Source organism: Sceloporus undulatus, chromosome 2 (assembly GCF_019175285.1).
Source record: "Sceloporus undulatus isolate JIND9_A2432 ecotype Alabama chromosome 2, SceUnd_v1.1, whole genome shotgun sequence".
In the NCBI taxonomy this organism is placed as follows: domain Eukaryota; kingdom Metazoa; phylum Chordata; class Lepidosauria; order Squamata; family Phrynosomatidae; genus Sceloporus; species Sceloporus undulatus.
In genome coordinates, this window is record NC_056523.1 from 29,461,080 (window position 1) to 29,479,234 (window position 18,155).

Genomic DNA, 18,155 nt, shown 5'->3' on the forward strand with positions numbered 1-18,155 from the left:
ACCCCGACTTACCAAGGATGTATCCTTCAACAGTGGCGTCAACATTTTCAGTTTTTGTGCTTTATTGTTGACACTGCAGCACTGGAGCTATGCATTTATGAGCAGTAAAGGGTGGCAGGGAGACTGCAAGTGATCCATGTATCATGTGTTGCTCACTCTTGTCTTAGATGGCATACAACACCATCTAGATTAAGTTGAACACTACCTCCTGTGTCAAATGAATTGCCTACAAACCATACCTCCACCTTAGCTGGATGAAACTAAAGTTGACTGACCTTCAGTTAATGATCTCAACTGCTAGTTTGGCCTATCAGGCCCCCCCCCCCCCCCGCCCTTCATTCTGAGGGAAATGAAAAGTAAAGCTGGATATTGATGATACTTGGGGTATCTCCATATATATGTCTGACTGAGAATTGCAATCTGTGTTGCATCAGTCATGGCAATGAACTGTAACATACAGAAGAGGTCTTTCTCTGCTGTGGTACCCCATTTATGAAATAAAATCCATTGGAGTCCTGGTTGGTGCCAGTTGCCATCATTCCAGTGCCAAGTGAAGATGTGTTCACTAAGGCCTTTGGTAACTAATTGGTTTTGCACAAACCCTCAGCTGTGCATGATTTTAAATCATTTTAAACTATTTTAACAATGTTTTATCTGCCTTTTAAACTCATTAAATTGTTCAATAAGTATTTAGCTTTTTTAAAATAATTTGTATTTACATTGTTTTAATTAGGTTGGCTTTATTTAAGTTGGTGGGATATAAATATTTAATAAAATAGAAATAATTGTGGATTAACCTCACTTAGCAGTTTCACATAGATCTCAAAACAGCATGGTTCTGAGCGACAGTCTTTACCAAACAAAAGGAGAGAGATGAAGTCTCAGACTAGTATTCTGAAATGATTTGGCAAATATACATGACACATTTTGACAACTGCCTTTCCAAGGATGCTCTGAATGATGAAACATAATTTCTAGAAGAGTATAGTAAAGGCTAAATTAATCAATGAACTATTAACCTTATGATGAAGTCTAAATATGATATAGTATTCCATGAGGAATATACAAATTATGGCTCTTAACGGTTGATTAATCCTAACTATAGGAGACCTAGTCAGTCAATTGTGGAATGGTAAATGAACATGCAGATAAATGTAATTGATTCAATGGGTCTACTCCAGTAAGGTCTGAAAGAGAATATACACCTGTGTCAACATCCCTATTATTAACATCCATGCTTCTAAAATATTAAGGACATATGACAATTTACTAAACCAGACATCTCATGGCAGTGTTCACAACTACCTGTTTTGCACATAATTATCAAATAAAACCCCCTAAGATATAATCATTATTACATAAGACTAATAATAAGAATATTCAGAACAGCTATCCAATTTGGTAAACACGACATTTAAAGAAGGCGGAGAATGCTAAAAGCCACAATGATATAATGAGCTAAAAATTCCAAAAGAGCATGGATTATAAAAGTACCACATGACAGTTCTTCTTGCTACACAATTAGGAAGCTCTAAGAATTAAAGTTGTTATTTTCATATGCCTCACTGATTTCACTGAGTCTCCTCTAAGCATGATGAAGTCTGGATATAATCCAGTAAAGGTAAAAGTTTATATAAATGATTTCAAATTATTTCCTTTTATTTGTATCTTAATTGTTTAAATGTGAAACAAATGTGTTAAATGGCCTTTTAAAGGCAACAACTTGCCTATCACTCAAGCACAGATAATTATGTCACTCTGTAATAATAGATAAGAGAATAGTTGACATAATTTTGGCTTTTAGTATTCTTATTATAAGCCTTTTGACAAGTATTCAGTTTACTTACTAAAGTAATTAGTGGTTTAGGTATTTGATTTTAAAGTTGTTTAAAACATAATATTTAAAAGGTTAAAAGGGAAAGAAAGAGGAATAATAGCAGACAAATGGAAGTCTGTGGTAATCAAAAGTGCATTCCTTAGAAACATCTGGAAATGTTTTCAGGATTTTCTTAAAGAATGTAGCAAATGAAATAAGGACATCTAGAGAGAGACAGTTCCATTGTAAGACATCTCACAGCGAAGAAGAAGTTTTGGATCCCAAAGCATTGAATGGTTTTCTACTGGAAACCAAGGAATCAGTAAACTAAATCTAACATTAGCCTCAACTAGAGTAAACCCATTACAAAGGTAGTGGCTAAAAGATTAAATTGATTCAAGTTGGTCTACCTAGTTGGAACTATCATTTGACTTATCCCAGACATTCCAGCCAAATAGTTATCACTTGGTTGAACCAGTCTTCCAAACCACATTTGTACCTATCTAAGGCCCGATACAGATGGGTAAAAGCACCATGCTGGGGCCAATTTAAGGGCTCCATAGGGCTGGCCGTCCATATGCACCCAGCCCTAATAGTGGTGCCCATGTGCCATCTTGCTGCAGTCCCGCTCACACAGGGCATGTGATGATGACACATGGGCATCCACACTCTCAAACGTCTCTGGCCAGAAGAGGCGCGATAATGACGCACACGTGTGTCATTATTATTATTATTAACCTTTATTTATGAAGCGCTGTAAATTTACACAGCGCTGCTTCAGGAAGCTGCTTTTGGCAGCTTCTTTTTGCTACTGAGAAGGAGCACATCATTGCCACACCATTTGGTTGCTGTGGCAACGATGTGGATCAAAGACGGGTGGCACGGAGCTGCCCGTCTGTCGAACTCCATTTTCTCTAATAAACAATAAATAAAACTTATTTTTATCCCGCTTTTCTGTGACGAGACAATCAAAGCGGCTCACAACATATTAAAATATCCACATTTACAACATTATGTCCCAAATTCCTCCCCTTAAAATAAGATTAAATATGTTACAATTAAAATATCTATTAAAAACACAATAAAAAAGCACAATAAAAAATATAACGAGGACAGAGCGGTGGGCTGATACATGATGTGGCTGGCAGTCATTCTGTGGCCAGGCACTTTTATTCAGGAAAGGCCTGCCGGAAGAGATCCATCTTGACAGATTTTTTAATGCTGTCTAAGCTGGCAATTTGACAGATCTCATCCGACAGGCCATTCCATAGTTTGGGAGCAATTGCAAAGATGGAACTGTGTACTTCTGTGTACACTCTGTCAGTAATAAGTCACCATGGGCTAAAACAGCTTAAGTGTTAGTTGAAAAAAATAGTCATTTATGGCTTGAATGAACTGTACACATTTCGGTAAAAAAACTGACGGCAGGGGAATGTTGTTTCTTTACTATCTACTAAGTAATTTATTTTTGGCAGACATATGTTGAGAGTCTGTAGCACAAATATAATCACAAAATGACAGCTTCTCTTACTAGCAAGTGATGGAGTACTGAGAGAAGCTTGTCAGATCCTGCTAACTCATTGCAACAGATGTGGGTTTTTCCTGGAAAAATGTCAGTTGTGATATGAATGCAGAAAAAATAGGGGAGAAGGAAGAAAACAAAAAGGAACTCTAGACAAAATCCTAAAGTGTAAAGATATACAACTGAACACTAAAGTCAAAATTGTCTGGGCCATTGTATTCCCCATCACCATGTATGGATGTGAAAGCTGGAGAGTGATGAAAGCAGATAGGAAGAAAATTAACTCATTTGAGATGTGGTGCTGGAGAAGAGTGGCGAGAATATTGTGGACAGACAAAAAGATAAACAATTCAAGTTTGTCTTTGAACAAATTAACATGCTTTTTGAAAAATAGCTCCTTAATTTTTTTTTTATAAGGACTGGAACTCTTGGATAAGATATATACAAACCAAGGAGAAGGAAAACGTGTATAATGCTCTAACAGAGTAAATAGGGAATAAATATTAGATGGGGACAATTAGAACATAGGTAAATAGATTAATACAAACAAATAAATAAATTGATAGATGAAAAAGAAAGTTGGGGAAATTAGAATGGTTCAGAAAAAAGGTAAGATGTTAAATAGAAGGGGTGTTTTTTCTTCTTCTTTTTCCTCCTTTCTTTTTCTCTTTTCGCTCAGGTGTGATTAATCTATAAAGTGATAAACCTGGAGTAATAAAAGAAAGTGAAGTTTTGGTTCATAAAGATGGTACTGATATTTATATAAAGATTTAAGTTAATTAATTATAAGTATTAATCAATTATTAGAAAATAGTTTAACTAAACACAACTGCAGTTTAGGAAGTATAAGAAAAAATTAATAATGTGTATTCATAATTTAAAGAATAAGTTTTATGTCATTTTTGTAATGGTTTTTTCCCTTTTTTTCTCCCCCCCTTTTTTTTCCTCCTTTTCTTTTCTTTTATTTAGTGGAATGTGTAATTAATTTTTGTAATTGGCTTTAATTCTATGTAAACCACTTTGATCTTTTGGAAAAGCAGTATATAAATAAAATTTATTATTATTTATTATTATTATTAATTTTGGTGTAGGGGTTTCTATGTTTTTTGATGTGGTATGTATTCCTCTTTCAACTTATATGTTGGATATATTTGTTTATTAAAATCTATCTATCTATCTATCTATCTATCTATCATTAAAAAGAACAAATCAAGCCTGAACTCTCCCTGGAAGCCATGATGACTAGACTGGGGCCGTTGTTCTTCAGTCACATCATGAGAAAGCCTGAATAATTAGAAAAAATAATAATGTTAGGAAAGGTAGAGGGCAGTAGAAAGAGTGGAAGATGACACACCAGATGGTTAGACTCATTCTGAACCTGCAGGATTTGGGCAGAGAAGGTGAGAATAGGGATTATGGAGATGTCTCATTCATAGGGTCATCATGAGCCAAAGTTGACTTTAAGGCAGCTAACAATCAACAAACTACAGTCTCTAATTGACAGGAAATAATGTAACTCATTGTCAAATTGACCAATGTGACGCTTCCATTTTTTTTAAAAAAATTGTATAGATTTTGGTTGATGTTAAAAAAGAATAATTCCACGTGTTTCATAAAATATCCTCTAATTATGTAAAAAATTCCAAATGTGACATCAAAATGAATATTGAAAATAGAAGTGTCATTGAAGAGTATTAAGCAAAGCCATCGGTTAAGGTTATGAAAATTTTCTTGGAGCCTTGACTGGGGGCATGGCATCTGCACAACTCATTCTCCAACTCCACCCCCATGCTGGCATGACGGTGTGCACCCCACCACACAACAGGCGGCATCACAGCACTTCCCTGGCACTGCAAACAGATGATGTCGTGCCAAAGGAGTGTTGAAAAGCCAAGGCAACTGTAGCACCCTTTCCACATGTAGTTGCCGCAGCTCCAATACAGTGCTGAAAGGCACAGATGAAATCCAGTACTGAAAGGGAGTAGCAAGCTCCATAAAACACCAGGTAGCCTGTGATCCATAGCTTCAGACATTTCTTGGGAAGAGAACATATTCCTGTTTTATTTTGAACCTCATATGAGTATTACAAAATTATATATCTCTCCAACTCACTTGTTTTTGTAAGTGAAATGGAGTACTGAAATATAGAGTCAAGTGGGGTAATATACTAGACTTTAATCCCAAAGGCACATCTCTCTTTCTTTTTGTGCAATACTGTAGCATTATTATGAATTGCAAAAACCCTTGATGATAATAAATTATCCAGTAGGGATCTAATTCTTCATTTTTCTTCTCAAAGGAAGCAAAGGGCAATTTTTACATTTTTTTTTTCGTGCTGTGAGAAAGTCTGTGTGCAATTTGGTACTTATTCTGCACAAAATTCACGCTTGGTATTTTTGTGAAGAAAACAGCATTTGTTTGTGTAGATAACAGCATTTTCCAAGCAGAAAGAATAGTTCAATCCTTTTCCTGAATTCCATTTATGCTGCTTTGCTTACGTATTAGGGCTCAGGAGTACCTAACAAGGCATTCCCACCATCATTGCCACCATATTGTAAGGGCAAGGATACTTGCAGTATTAAGGATCACAACCCCAGTGCCATTGTCTACCAGACAAGATCTCAGATCTGTCAGCTACTTCCTGACAGATGTTATGGACCTCCTCTGCCCAAGAACATTACAGCCATATTATCTCTCTCCAAAATTCATTCATTCATTCATTCATTCATTCTCCTACCTTTTTGTCCAGTTCAACAGTATGCACATCTACAACTACAGTAGAGTCTCGTTTATCCAACTTTCGGTAATCCGACATTCCGGATTATCCGATGTCAGATAGGTCAGTGGGCGTGGCTTGGAGCCCTTACCACGCCCCCAGCCAGAAAGGACCCAAGCGCGGCAGCGAGCACCACCAGGCCCCAAGCACACTTTTTATAGTGAATGCAAGGCTTTTCATAGTGATTCAAAGCTTTTCATAGTGATTGCTAGGCTTTTCCTATGACCCTCCGGACTATCTGACATTTTCGGCTATCTGACCAATGAGATCGCCAGTTTACGTCGGATAATCGAGACTCTACTGTAATAATATCTTTCTCCTTATTAGGAAGTAGTGTCTGTTCCTTTCTCTTCTTTAGGAAGTAGTGTTTTTTCTTCAACCTTCTAAAATGATTTTTATACCATTGTACTTAGTTTCCTTCTTGATCCTCAGATTCCTCTATAGACTGAACCAGTTATATAGTCCTATATAAGTCTTGTGCATGCAATCCTCATTATAACTCTGGAATATATGTGTATCTAGAATCATAGAATCATAGAGTTGGAAGAGACCACAAGGGCCATCCAGTCAAACCCTCTGCCATGCAGGAACTCACAGTCAAAGCATATACAATTCCTCTGGTTGCCATCTGTAGGCCACCAATCCCTGTCAAAAGAATTGAAACACCTAACTCAAGCCTTCAGTCTTTTTCTTGGGATTCCTTCCCTGCTCTCATGAAGCAGTCAACTGTTCTTTTTCTCACCCTTTTTTACTCTTCATCTAGCAGATCTCCTGTGGATATCCTGACTAATCGGTTCTCTCCATATTCTCATCTCCTTTAAAAAAAAGTATAGCAAATTTTTAATCAGGGTATGGCTCACCTGTAGTCTGGAACAAAAAGCTAACTTTTATGTCTGTATTAAATCCATAGATTGTAATTAGATCAGCCTGCATTGGATTGTGGGCAGAGACCCCACCCACATGCATCATTATAGCACAGGGTGCATAGAGACAGTTGTAGTGGGCAGTGAATTGACAGCTATGACAATGAACTTCTCAACAAGCTTCTGGGTTTTCTCTACTGTACGTCAGATAAAGTTATATTATCTTCATTGCTGCCAAATATCCTGTCAAGGCATTGAGTTCATTACCACAAATGTTCAACAATTAACTTTTAAAGATAAAACCAATCAACAAATTGATCCGAACTGAAGGCAGCACATCACAGGATAAAGGCATGCCAGTTCCTAATTAGCCAAATATCAATTATAAAAGATCTTCATGTAACTGACAGCAACTCTTTAGCGGGGGGGGGGGGGAGACCCACAAGCTATATCATCCTTAAGTGCATTCTGCAAGATGTGTGTGGGTTTTTATTCTTTTCAAAGCCAATGGAAATTAGGACTTTTGCTCATGCCAGAAAAGCCTTTGCTGATATGGCTGCATAGAAGCCACACAAGACATAAAAATTCTTGTTGAGGATTGCAGAGACTCAGAAATAATACCTCTGATATGACTTGAGCATCAACAAGAGCAACTTCTAAGACTACAATACAGTGACAATGAAGCATCATTACAAGTCATACCCATCTGTGAATATAAATCATGAGAGCGATAAATACAATAGAGATTTATACAATTTTCAAAAGAGTGGGTAGAGAGAAACATTTCCTTCACTCCCAACACCAGAGTGTAGGGTCACAATATGGACTTGATTTGCAGTAAGCTGATCAGAGTCAAAAGAAAAGATTTAATACAATGTATAGTATATCTTGACATATAAATATAAAATAAAAAGTAGTAAAAGTTTGTAAGAAAATAAGAACAGCTTGGCCAGATCAAACTAAACATCAGCATCTTGTTCTCACCAGATGCCTCTAAAAAAAGAGTACAAGTAGATCCCAAAGGGAGTAACCTTTTTTAGCTGTTTCTCCCCCACACACACACACACACACCACTAGTGTGGATCACAGAATTTCTCAGAACTTAGAAAAGTTACGGGGGGGGGGGTAAAACTACCAGAATCACACAACTAGAGCTGCTAAATATGTAGCCCTGTGTGTGCGTGCACTTGTGCACTGAAAATACAGGAACTTTCCCAAGCAATGGAATTTCCATATAGCTTAAATGACTATTAACCAGTGATAGACCCTGTTGAGTCTAGGTTGGACCTCATGTTCAGAGCAATGTATCTTTGAGTACCAGACCCTAGAGAGAAGCAACAGATGAGCATCTATTTCATAAGCATTAGCCTCACACAAACTGGTATCCTCTTGATATTTATTATGTCAACTCCCATTCTCTCTTGCCACTTTAGGAAGAACTTCCTAACATTAAGAGCTGTTCAACAGTGGAACGCACTCCCTCAGAGTGTGGTGGAGTCTCCTTCTCCAGAGGTTTTCAAACAGAGGCTGGGTGGCCAACTGTCAGGGGTGCTTTGTTTCTGTGCTCCTGCATGGCAGGGAGTTGGACGTACTAGACCTTGAGGTCTGTTCCAACCCTAGGATTCTGTGATTCATTAGTTATGTTGTCTGGGACTCATAGGAGTTGCATTCCAATACTCTCCCTGTTTAGGGAGAGCATAAACCAATGGACTTGGGTTGCATCTACACTGTAGAATTAATCGAGTTTGACACTGCTTTAACTGCCCTGGCTCAATGCTATGGAATTCTGAGATTTGTAGTTTTGTGAGCTATTTAGCCTTCTCTGTCAGCTAACTCTGGTGCTGCAAGAAACTACAAATCCCTGGATTCCATAGGACTGAGCCATTGCACTTAAAGTGGTGTCAAACTTTTTTTAAGGGGGAGAATTTGATGCATAATGTTGAACGTGGATATTTTAATGTGTTGTGAGCCGCTTTGATTGTCTCATCACAGAAAAGCAGGATAAATAAATAAAAGTGTTATATTATTGTTGTTGTTGTTGTTAAACTGTATTAATTCTGCAGCAGCCTATGGATCCATCTACACTGTAGAAATAATGATGCGTAAAATCAGGTATTTCTGATCAAACATTTTACAATACATTTGTAGTTTGCTTGGTCATTTACAAGGGGTGTGTGGCTTGATTACCTCCCCAGTGTATTAGATGGGGAGAGGACTCTATAAAGTTTGTATATTCTCTTCTTTTTCTCATTGACTTTATTCTTTCTGGTTTGCCATAAATAATAGCATGCTTTTAAAAAAAAACGTATTCCATATCCTTGCCATTCTTCTTTATCTCTTGATCAGGATCCAGACATTTTGCCTTTTATTCTTTGATCAGGAATACAACCTACAACCTCAAGAAACTTTCCATCGTTTCCAAATTCTAATACACCCTATTGGAAGGAACATTAAAAATCCTCCACTGTCAGTGTCCTTTATCTGCCTAGAACATTTCCTGCCCACTCTTCCTGTACAACAGGATAACAGCTTTGCCTGATTATTTTGTTCCAGCTCTTTCTCTGCTCAATTCAGTTCAGGCCAGATTGCCTCACCTAGACTGACTTTTCATCAGGCTTCAGTATGCATGAGGCTTCAGACTTTAATGGTGGGATGCCGTATGAGTGAGCTGCCATGCCAAGTGTATCAGAGTCAACAGCAGGGTCCAAACCAGGCAGTGTGTGTGTGTGTGTGTGTGTGTGTGTGTGTGTGTGTGTGTGTAATCCATAATAGCAAATGAAGGTCAGAAATCTGAAGGGAGATTCATATAACTACTGAGAAGTTTAACATTGATACCACTTTAAATATGACTATCCATTTACACACAGCCTGCAATATATTAAACTACAGATTCCAGATAAATCCTGACAGCTGACCATGTTGGGGATTTCTCAGGGTTATAATAAAAAATGTACTTTTATGAACTCTGGTCCTATCTCCAGTTATTTGCATTTGTTCCAGGAAGGTGAGAGAACTGAAGAATCAGGGCAATGTAATTCATGCCCTTGATTTAGAGTATAATTTCAAAATGCAGGAAAGGATCTTCATTTTTGGTCAGGCAACCCCCCCCCCCAAGAGATATCAGCTCCAGTGTAAGGCTAAAACACTGATCATTTTCTTTTGTGTTTCCTGTGTTTTGTGCAAAATGGCTCTGCAAAATGAATGCCTTCTTCCTTTGTGAAGCTAAGGACAGAAACGCAACACAAAAAGACAGGTTGATTGATCATAAAAACATAAAGACTGCATCCAGCACTACTCTTTTTACTTTGCAGAAGACAGCTGTTATCACATGCTTCAGTTTTCAACATTTTCCAAGACTGCACAAAAAAGCAATCTTGAAAATGTACAAAATCTCTCTGGGGCAAAAATAATAATAATCTTGCTATCTTGAAGCAAAGCAAATACCCTTCTTCTTTTTCTTTTGCCTTTTCTCATTCCTTGTGCAATGCAAGGATAAATTAAGTCATGATTTGTATGAAGAGTGACTTAACCCTCCAAGTACCAGATCTTTCTGTGTATCAACTGCCTCAGTTGAAACTATAAAAATCTAAAAAATGCACATAGTGCATGTGAAACCAAATTCCTTTCACAATCCAGCCAGTATGGATACATCCTTTTAATGAGCAAACTAAGAACCCTGGTATGGTGAAGCTCCTCTGTGCCAAATGAATTACTGCCAGGACCCACACCAGACTTCATTAGCATCCAGAAAGGCTATGGACCTTCTCTACCCAAAGTGTGCCCTTTGCACCCATCACTTACAAAAGTGCATACAACTGTTCTTCTAGTGGGAAACTGAAGCTATATATTATCTCCCATCTCCTACTCCTGCTTCTTAAATCTCCTTTTTATAAGTCAGTTCCTCTTCAGCTTTCACAGTTGCAGCCACCTTTGCTCCCCCTTCCCTCTATCAACCCTTCAATCCTTTTTCTGAGTTCCACTTATGCTGCTTTGCTTTCAGACAGTTAGGGCTCAGGAGTACCTAACAAGGCATTGCCACTATCATCTCTCTGTTTCCTTAGAGCATATTTTAAGGGCAAGGATACTTGCAGTATTAAGCATCACAACTCCAGTGCCATTGTCTACCAGACAAGATCTCAGATCTGTCAGCTACTATTTGACAGATGTTATGGACCTCCTCTGCCCAAGAACATGACAGCCATATTATCTCTCTCCAAAATTCATTCATTCATTCTCCCACCTTTTTGGCCAGTTCAACAATATGCACATCTACAACTAATAATATCTTTCTCCTTATTAGGAAATAGTGTCTTCTTCTTTTTCTTCATTAGGAAGAAGTGTCTTTTCCTTAAACCTTCTAAAATCATTTTTAGACCATTGTACTTAGTTTCCTTCTTGATCCTGAGATTCCTCTATAGACTGAACCAGTTATATAGTCCTATTTAAGTCTTGTGCATGCCATGCAGGAACTCACAATCAAAGCATCCCTGACAGATGGCCATCCAGCCTCTGTTTAAAGACCTCCAAGGAGGTCCCATTCTTTCACTTTTGCCTCATTGCTACTTCCCTCTTTCAAAAACAGTGGCCTGTTTCATGTCTCACTTTTGTTTTCCCACCTAGACTACCTGTCATTGGTAGTTCACACTGTGATACATGTCCAGTATTTAAAACTAGTTAGATTATCAGATGGTGGCAGTCCCTCCTAAACAGCATGAATAATGAAAAACAGACCATGTCTGGGTCTAAAGTTGCCAGTAAGCTTGGCTTGTCTCATTCATTGAATGAAAAAAAGGAAGATCTACTGGGGATGGGATGCAGGAGTTAGTTATCATTCCCAAAATACTTCCAAAATGTTCAGAGTGCACTGCAGTGCCCAGTCTATTGCAGCAGAAGCTACCAGAAGGACAAACTAAAGTCGCTCATTAGGTGACTGATATTTTCACTTGCTATGCATAGCTATGGCATGAGTTGCAAAACTGTCATTTTTCCTCTTTTTCTTCATTTACATATCATTTGGAATATAACCTACAGCAGCAAATGATCCAAACTCGGTGGAATGAGTCCATTCAGCTTGTCAGACCACACAATACTGATGGATATAACAGCCTCAAATGTGTGGTAGAACTAATCCAAAGTGCTAGTCACCTCAGTCCTAGACAATTCCATTATGCCCTGTTGTTTTAGCCTTCCAACGTGATCACTTTACAATGATGAGTTTATTCAGTAGCTGTTTGAGAGACTAGCATCTTTGTAAAGTCCAAAATCATTACAGAAGCTCAGCACAAGCAGATCAGGAGCTTATGTAAATGCCTTGATGTTCCCCAATGATTTTCTGCTGTTACTAAGAGACATACGTCCGGACCAAATATGTAATATAAGAATGCTAATTCTTCCCTAGAGAAAGAGTGCTTTTAAGGCTGGGATTTTTCTTGGCAATCTCAGAATTCAAATCCATACAAACCTGCCTTACTGATTTCCATTGCACTGGTAATCTCAGGAGACAAGGAATACAGCTTTTTATTCTGATTGTGTAAGCATTCAGGTCATTGTGATAGCAGTGTATATAAAACATAGAAAGAATTTAGAGAGTATATAGAGATAATTCATCAAAAGGAAAATCTGTGTCTATACTGGAATGGTCTGTGATAATCACTGACTATTATTTTTCATAAATATGTGCTAGTTGTACAAGCATAGAAAAACAAAAATATTTACTGATAATCTCAAAATCTAAAAAGAAGACATAAGGCAAGAGAAACAGGAGATCAGTGAGAAATGATCGATATAGCATAGAGCAACATTTTAGAAACATGATAATTAATCTAGGAATAGGAAATTACTATCAAGAGGGCAAATTCAGTTGAGAAAACATGAGTTATATATCATTTCTTAAAGTGGGGCAAAATGAGACAGCCATCAGATGTTTAAAACATTAGGGGGAGTAGGAAAGAGGAGGAATAGAGGCAAAACATCACAGAGAAGTGCTGATTTAATAAGAAAAGACATTTTTTATTAAAAGAGATAGGAATGGAAGCAACCTGAACTGAAACAGCCTTAATCATCCTTATGAATGGCATATGTTGGAAAAGAAACAGGAGAGACTGACTCTGCTGAGTCACCTTAATCTCTCAGCAACTTTTGATATCATTGATCTATGACTATGTTACTGGATCAGCTATACAAGATTGGTGTGACAGCTTTAATAATATCTTACTTCCATTCCTACCTTTAAGGCTAGTTTTAGAAAGTAGTATTGGGAGATTTCTGCTGCATCTCATGGGAATTGTCGTCTTAAAATAATAAATAATAAATAAAACGTCCCGCTTTTTGTTACCACAATCAAAGCGGCGTACAACCTTTAAAAAATACAATATATACAATTTCCCCCCCCCTTAAAAAAGGATTAAACAATTCTATCCATTAACATTACAAACAATAAATCCAAAAACAATAATACAGTAATAAAATAACGGTGGGCAGAGTCTTCGCTTAGATATGACTGTGGGGGGAGCATTACATGGCCGGGTTCTATTCCAGTAAGGCCTGCCGGAAGAGATCTGTCTTGACAGCTTTCTTGAAGCTCTCAAGGTTGGCAATTTGACGGATCTCGTCCAGCAGGCCATTCCATAAAGTGGGAGCGATTGTGGAAAAAGTCCTCTGGGAGGTCGCCGTCAATCTGGTCTTTGTGGACTGCAATGAATTCCTCCCAGAGGATCTGAGGGTACGGGGCGGATTGTACGGAAGGAAGCGATCCCTTAAGTAGGTTGGGCCCAAGCCATGGAAGGCTTTAAAGGAAATGACCAACACCTTGTACTGTGCCCGGAACCGAATAGGCAGCCAGTGGAGTGATTTCAATATAGGTGTAATATGGTCACTCCTTGTTGTCCCTGTAATCAATCTGGCTGCCATATTCTGCACCAGTTGAAGTTTCCGGACTTGGCACAAGGGTAGAGAACACACTGCAAAAATCAAGTCTTGAGGTTACCAGTGCATGTACTACAGTTTCTAGGTCACCCCGTTCCAGGAAAGGGCGCAGCTGCCATATCAGCCGGAGCTGATAACAGACACTCGTGACTGTTGCATTCACCTGATTTCTCATCTGAAGCGACGAGTCGAGAATCACCCCTGAGCTGCAAACACAGTCCTTTGAGGGGAGCATGAACCCCTCTAGGACTGGAAGTTGTGGCCCGATACCTGGTTTAGGGGCCCCTATCATAAATACTTCCGTTTTGTCTGGATTCCCTCATCCAGTCCATTACTGCTGCAAGACATTGATTGAGGGGAGAAATGCCATCTGTCGTCATTGCTGATGACCGAGACATGGAGAAGTATATTTGGGTGTCATCAGCCTACTGATAACACCCCGCTCCATGTCTACAGATGATTTCTTCCAGCGGCTTCATATAGATGTTGAATAACATCAAGGATAGGATGGTGCCTTGAGGGAAACCACAATTAAGCTCGGTTTTTGAAGAGCAACTGTCCCCGAGCATCACCCTCTGGAATCTACCTGAGAGGAAGGAATGGAACCACTGCAAAGCAGTGCCTCCAACTCCTAGCTCTCTCAGGCGTTCCAAGAGGATGTTTTGGTCTATTGTGTCAAATGCCACTGAGAGGTCTAATAGCACCAGCAGGGTCGCGCTTCCTCTGTCGATGCTTAGACAAAGGTCATCAGTTAAGGCGACCATGGCAGTCTCCACCCCATATCCCATCCTGAAGCCAGTTTGAAATGGATCTAGAAAATCGGTTTCATCCAAGACCACTTGGAGCTGAAGACCGACAGCCCTCTTGATCACCTTAGTCAAAAATGGCAGATGGGAAACAGGCCTATAATTTTTCATGTCCAGGGGGTCCAGAGAAGGTTTTTTCAGAAGTGGTCTAACAACCACTTCCTTTAAGGCAGATAATAATAATAATAATTTGTTTTATTTATATACCGCTATTCCAAAGATCATAGCGGTGAACAGCAAGTAAGCTAATTAAATAATAATAAAATAAAATAAAATTTTTATTTTTATACCGCCCTTCCAAAGATCAGGGCGGTTAACAGCATAATAAAAACAGTGCGAAACACAGAATATACATTAAAAAATTAAAAACGAATACAACAAGACAGAATAAAAACCCCGTTAGCCAGTCCTCTTGCCAATAAAAGAGTAAGGGAGGCCTACTGGACTTTAATCGGGGAATGCAGCCTGAAATAGAAAGGTTTTTAGATCCCTTCTAAATTGGGCCAGGGAGGTGGCCGAGCGGAGCTCTGTGGGCAGCGTGTTCCAAAGGGCTGGGGCGGCGATGGAAAACGTCTTCCTCGTGGTAGAGGTAAGCCTAGCCCCTGTAAGCTAATTTGCCCCCAACAGTCTGGGTACTCATTTTAGCGACCTCGGGAGGATGCAAGCCTGAGTCGAGCTTGGGCCCTTTTGCTGGTCTTGAACTCGCAACCTTGTGGTTTTGAGTGAATGGCTGCAGTACAGGCATTTACCCACTGCGCCACCAGGGCTCCATGTCATAGGCCACTTGCTTTTATAGCATGTTCTACATTAATGTCCTCCAACATGATACTCTCCATTTTGTTTTGGACTACAGTTCCCTGTGTTCCTAACCATTTATCATGCTGACTGGAGTTGATGGGACTGGAATATCTGAAGGTCACAAGTCTGTTAGGAAAGACAAATCTATATTGTAATCCCACCTCGATCCATCTGGGAGAGGCAGGAAAATATTATTTATTTATTTATAAAAATTATTATTATTATTATTATTATTATTATTATTATTATTATTATTATTATTATTTGAAATCACTAGGTATGATTTGGAGTGAGGTGGCCAAGGTATCCTAATGATACTCAGCTCTAGAATTCATGGCATTCAAGTCAGGTTTTTTTGGGCTATGTGGCCATGTTCTAGAAGAGTTTATTCCTGATGTTTTGCCAGCATCTGTGGCTGGCATCTTCAACAAAAGCATTTGTGGCTGGCATCTTCTCTGAAGATGCCAACCACAGATGCTGGCGAAACATCAAGAATAAATTCTTCTAGAACACAGCTACATAGCCCAAAAAACCACCAAAAAATAAGTTCCTTATCCTTTCATTTTCCATAGTGTTAAATTAAATAAACCTACCTTTTTGTTGCAGAGGTATTTGATTTCCCCAAGTGGAAATGAAGGCAACTTGAAACAATCAGGAGAATTCACTGTTTAGGACTAGAATTCCTATTACAATAAGGGGCAGGTAAAATTATTCATGCACTTCTAAAAGAAGCAAGGGTTTTAAAAATAGTATACCTGCATTATTTCTGAATAGCAAATGAAATATATTTGATTACAATATTTGCATAAAAATATGGATCTAAGCCTACTTACAGAATGCACTTACTACAGTGAGCTTGAATTATGATGCACACTTCAGTTTGGATATGATTTGCATAAGCACATCAGTGGAAGGTTTCCTTTATCCAGCTGACAACAATTCAAGAATTGGCACAATTCACTAGTTTCTTCTCTGCAAAGCTTTGGCATGATGCCTTTCCCAGCATCTGGCTTGGGCAAAACCATTCTAACAGAATCAATAGAAATCCATTTCTCCTTGAGGGGAGGTGCCAAATCTTTGCAATCTGACATCCCTTCAAGGCCAGTCATATTTGGGAGACCTTTCTTCCACTATCTTTTTCTGTACCTTGGTAAAGCTATACCAAACAGTGGTTAACACTGGTACGACTGGGCATAAGCAAAGTAGTAATGGAAATATGGTCCCTAATTGTGATTAACCTAATCAGCAGATCTTCAAATGGAGCAAACATTTACTTTTTAGAAAGAAGAGAACAACTGAACATATAATTGAGAGGCCATGATGCAGCATGTCATGCAACAGTTGCTAGCAGAGATGAGTATTTGAGTTGTGGACAGGAGAGATTTCTAGTCGGAGAGAAGAAATTCTCCATCACTTTCTCAGGCAGAGGCTCATAAGTACCAGTGCCAATAGCACCATCTCCCCCACCCCCCATGTATATGGTGTATTAATTAGAAAAATTGGAATAATTTTGTATTTATTTCTAGAATAAGAAAGAATATTTCTAAATCAAGTTTAAAAATAAAGTGTATGCCTATACGCCATATGCTTATCAATCAGAAATCCTTCTGAATATATGGGAAACAATTTTCTTCATTACTGCATTGTGAAACCCTCTGGATGATGTTGGACTGCAACTCACAGCAGCCCTAAGCAGTATGTCTAGTTGTGAGGTATACTGGAAGCTGTAGTATAAAACATATCCAGAAAATTGTATGGTTCCCAGTCACGGTACAAAGGAACAGTCACTATCACTCTTGAGGCTGAAATCATTCATGCAGCATATATTAGGAGTAATACTACTTTAAAATCCCACAATTTGATTGATATATGGGAATGGTGGGAATTATAGTACAATACATCTGCAGGCTACCAGATTGGGGAAGTCTGTACCAGAGCATGGCATCTAGCAATCTCTTCAGTGGTCACTGACCTGCATCTCTTTTATCTTCTTTCCACCCCTTGTGTACATTCCCTGTTCACTCACCTTCCAAACTCCCTGTATTATATGGTGAATAGGAAAGGCGAACAGGAAATGATACGTTTATTCCACTTGGAGAGCACCGATCTAGTATATTATTGAAGTGCACCAACAAACAGCTACAAAAATCAATTGATGAATGATGAGTGGAGAATACTCTATCAGAAATGTCTCTGAGCATATGAGAACATTTTCCTTCACTACTGAATAATTTAATCTTTTAGCTATCCACACACTTATAAGTCTCCACCGAGATCATCTGGAAGTCTGTGTCAATTTTCCAGGTGGAGAACATGGTGAGCTGAGATCTCTGCTTTGCACTCTGAAACAGAGGAAGCTAAGGAACAGAATATCTGCATAATTAACTGACAGAACTCTTCCAGATGAGACCAAGACTGTGGAATTGTCTATTCATTCTCAGGATCACTGCTCTCCTTAAGAAGACTGTTAAATCTGCAGTGGTCAGAAGCAAGTTTTGAGAAGTGGGGAAGCCAAAGATAAACATCAAGATCAGGCTTGCTAAGATTTTGAGCTTGCTAAACAAGCCCTAAAAGGAGACTGAACCCATTAGTATTCTTTACTCTCTCAATAATTTTTAATGGCTGACTATACAAATTAAAAGAGTTCTTC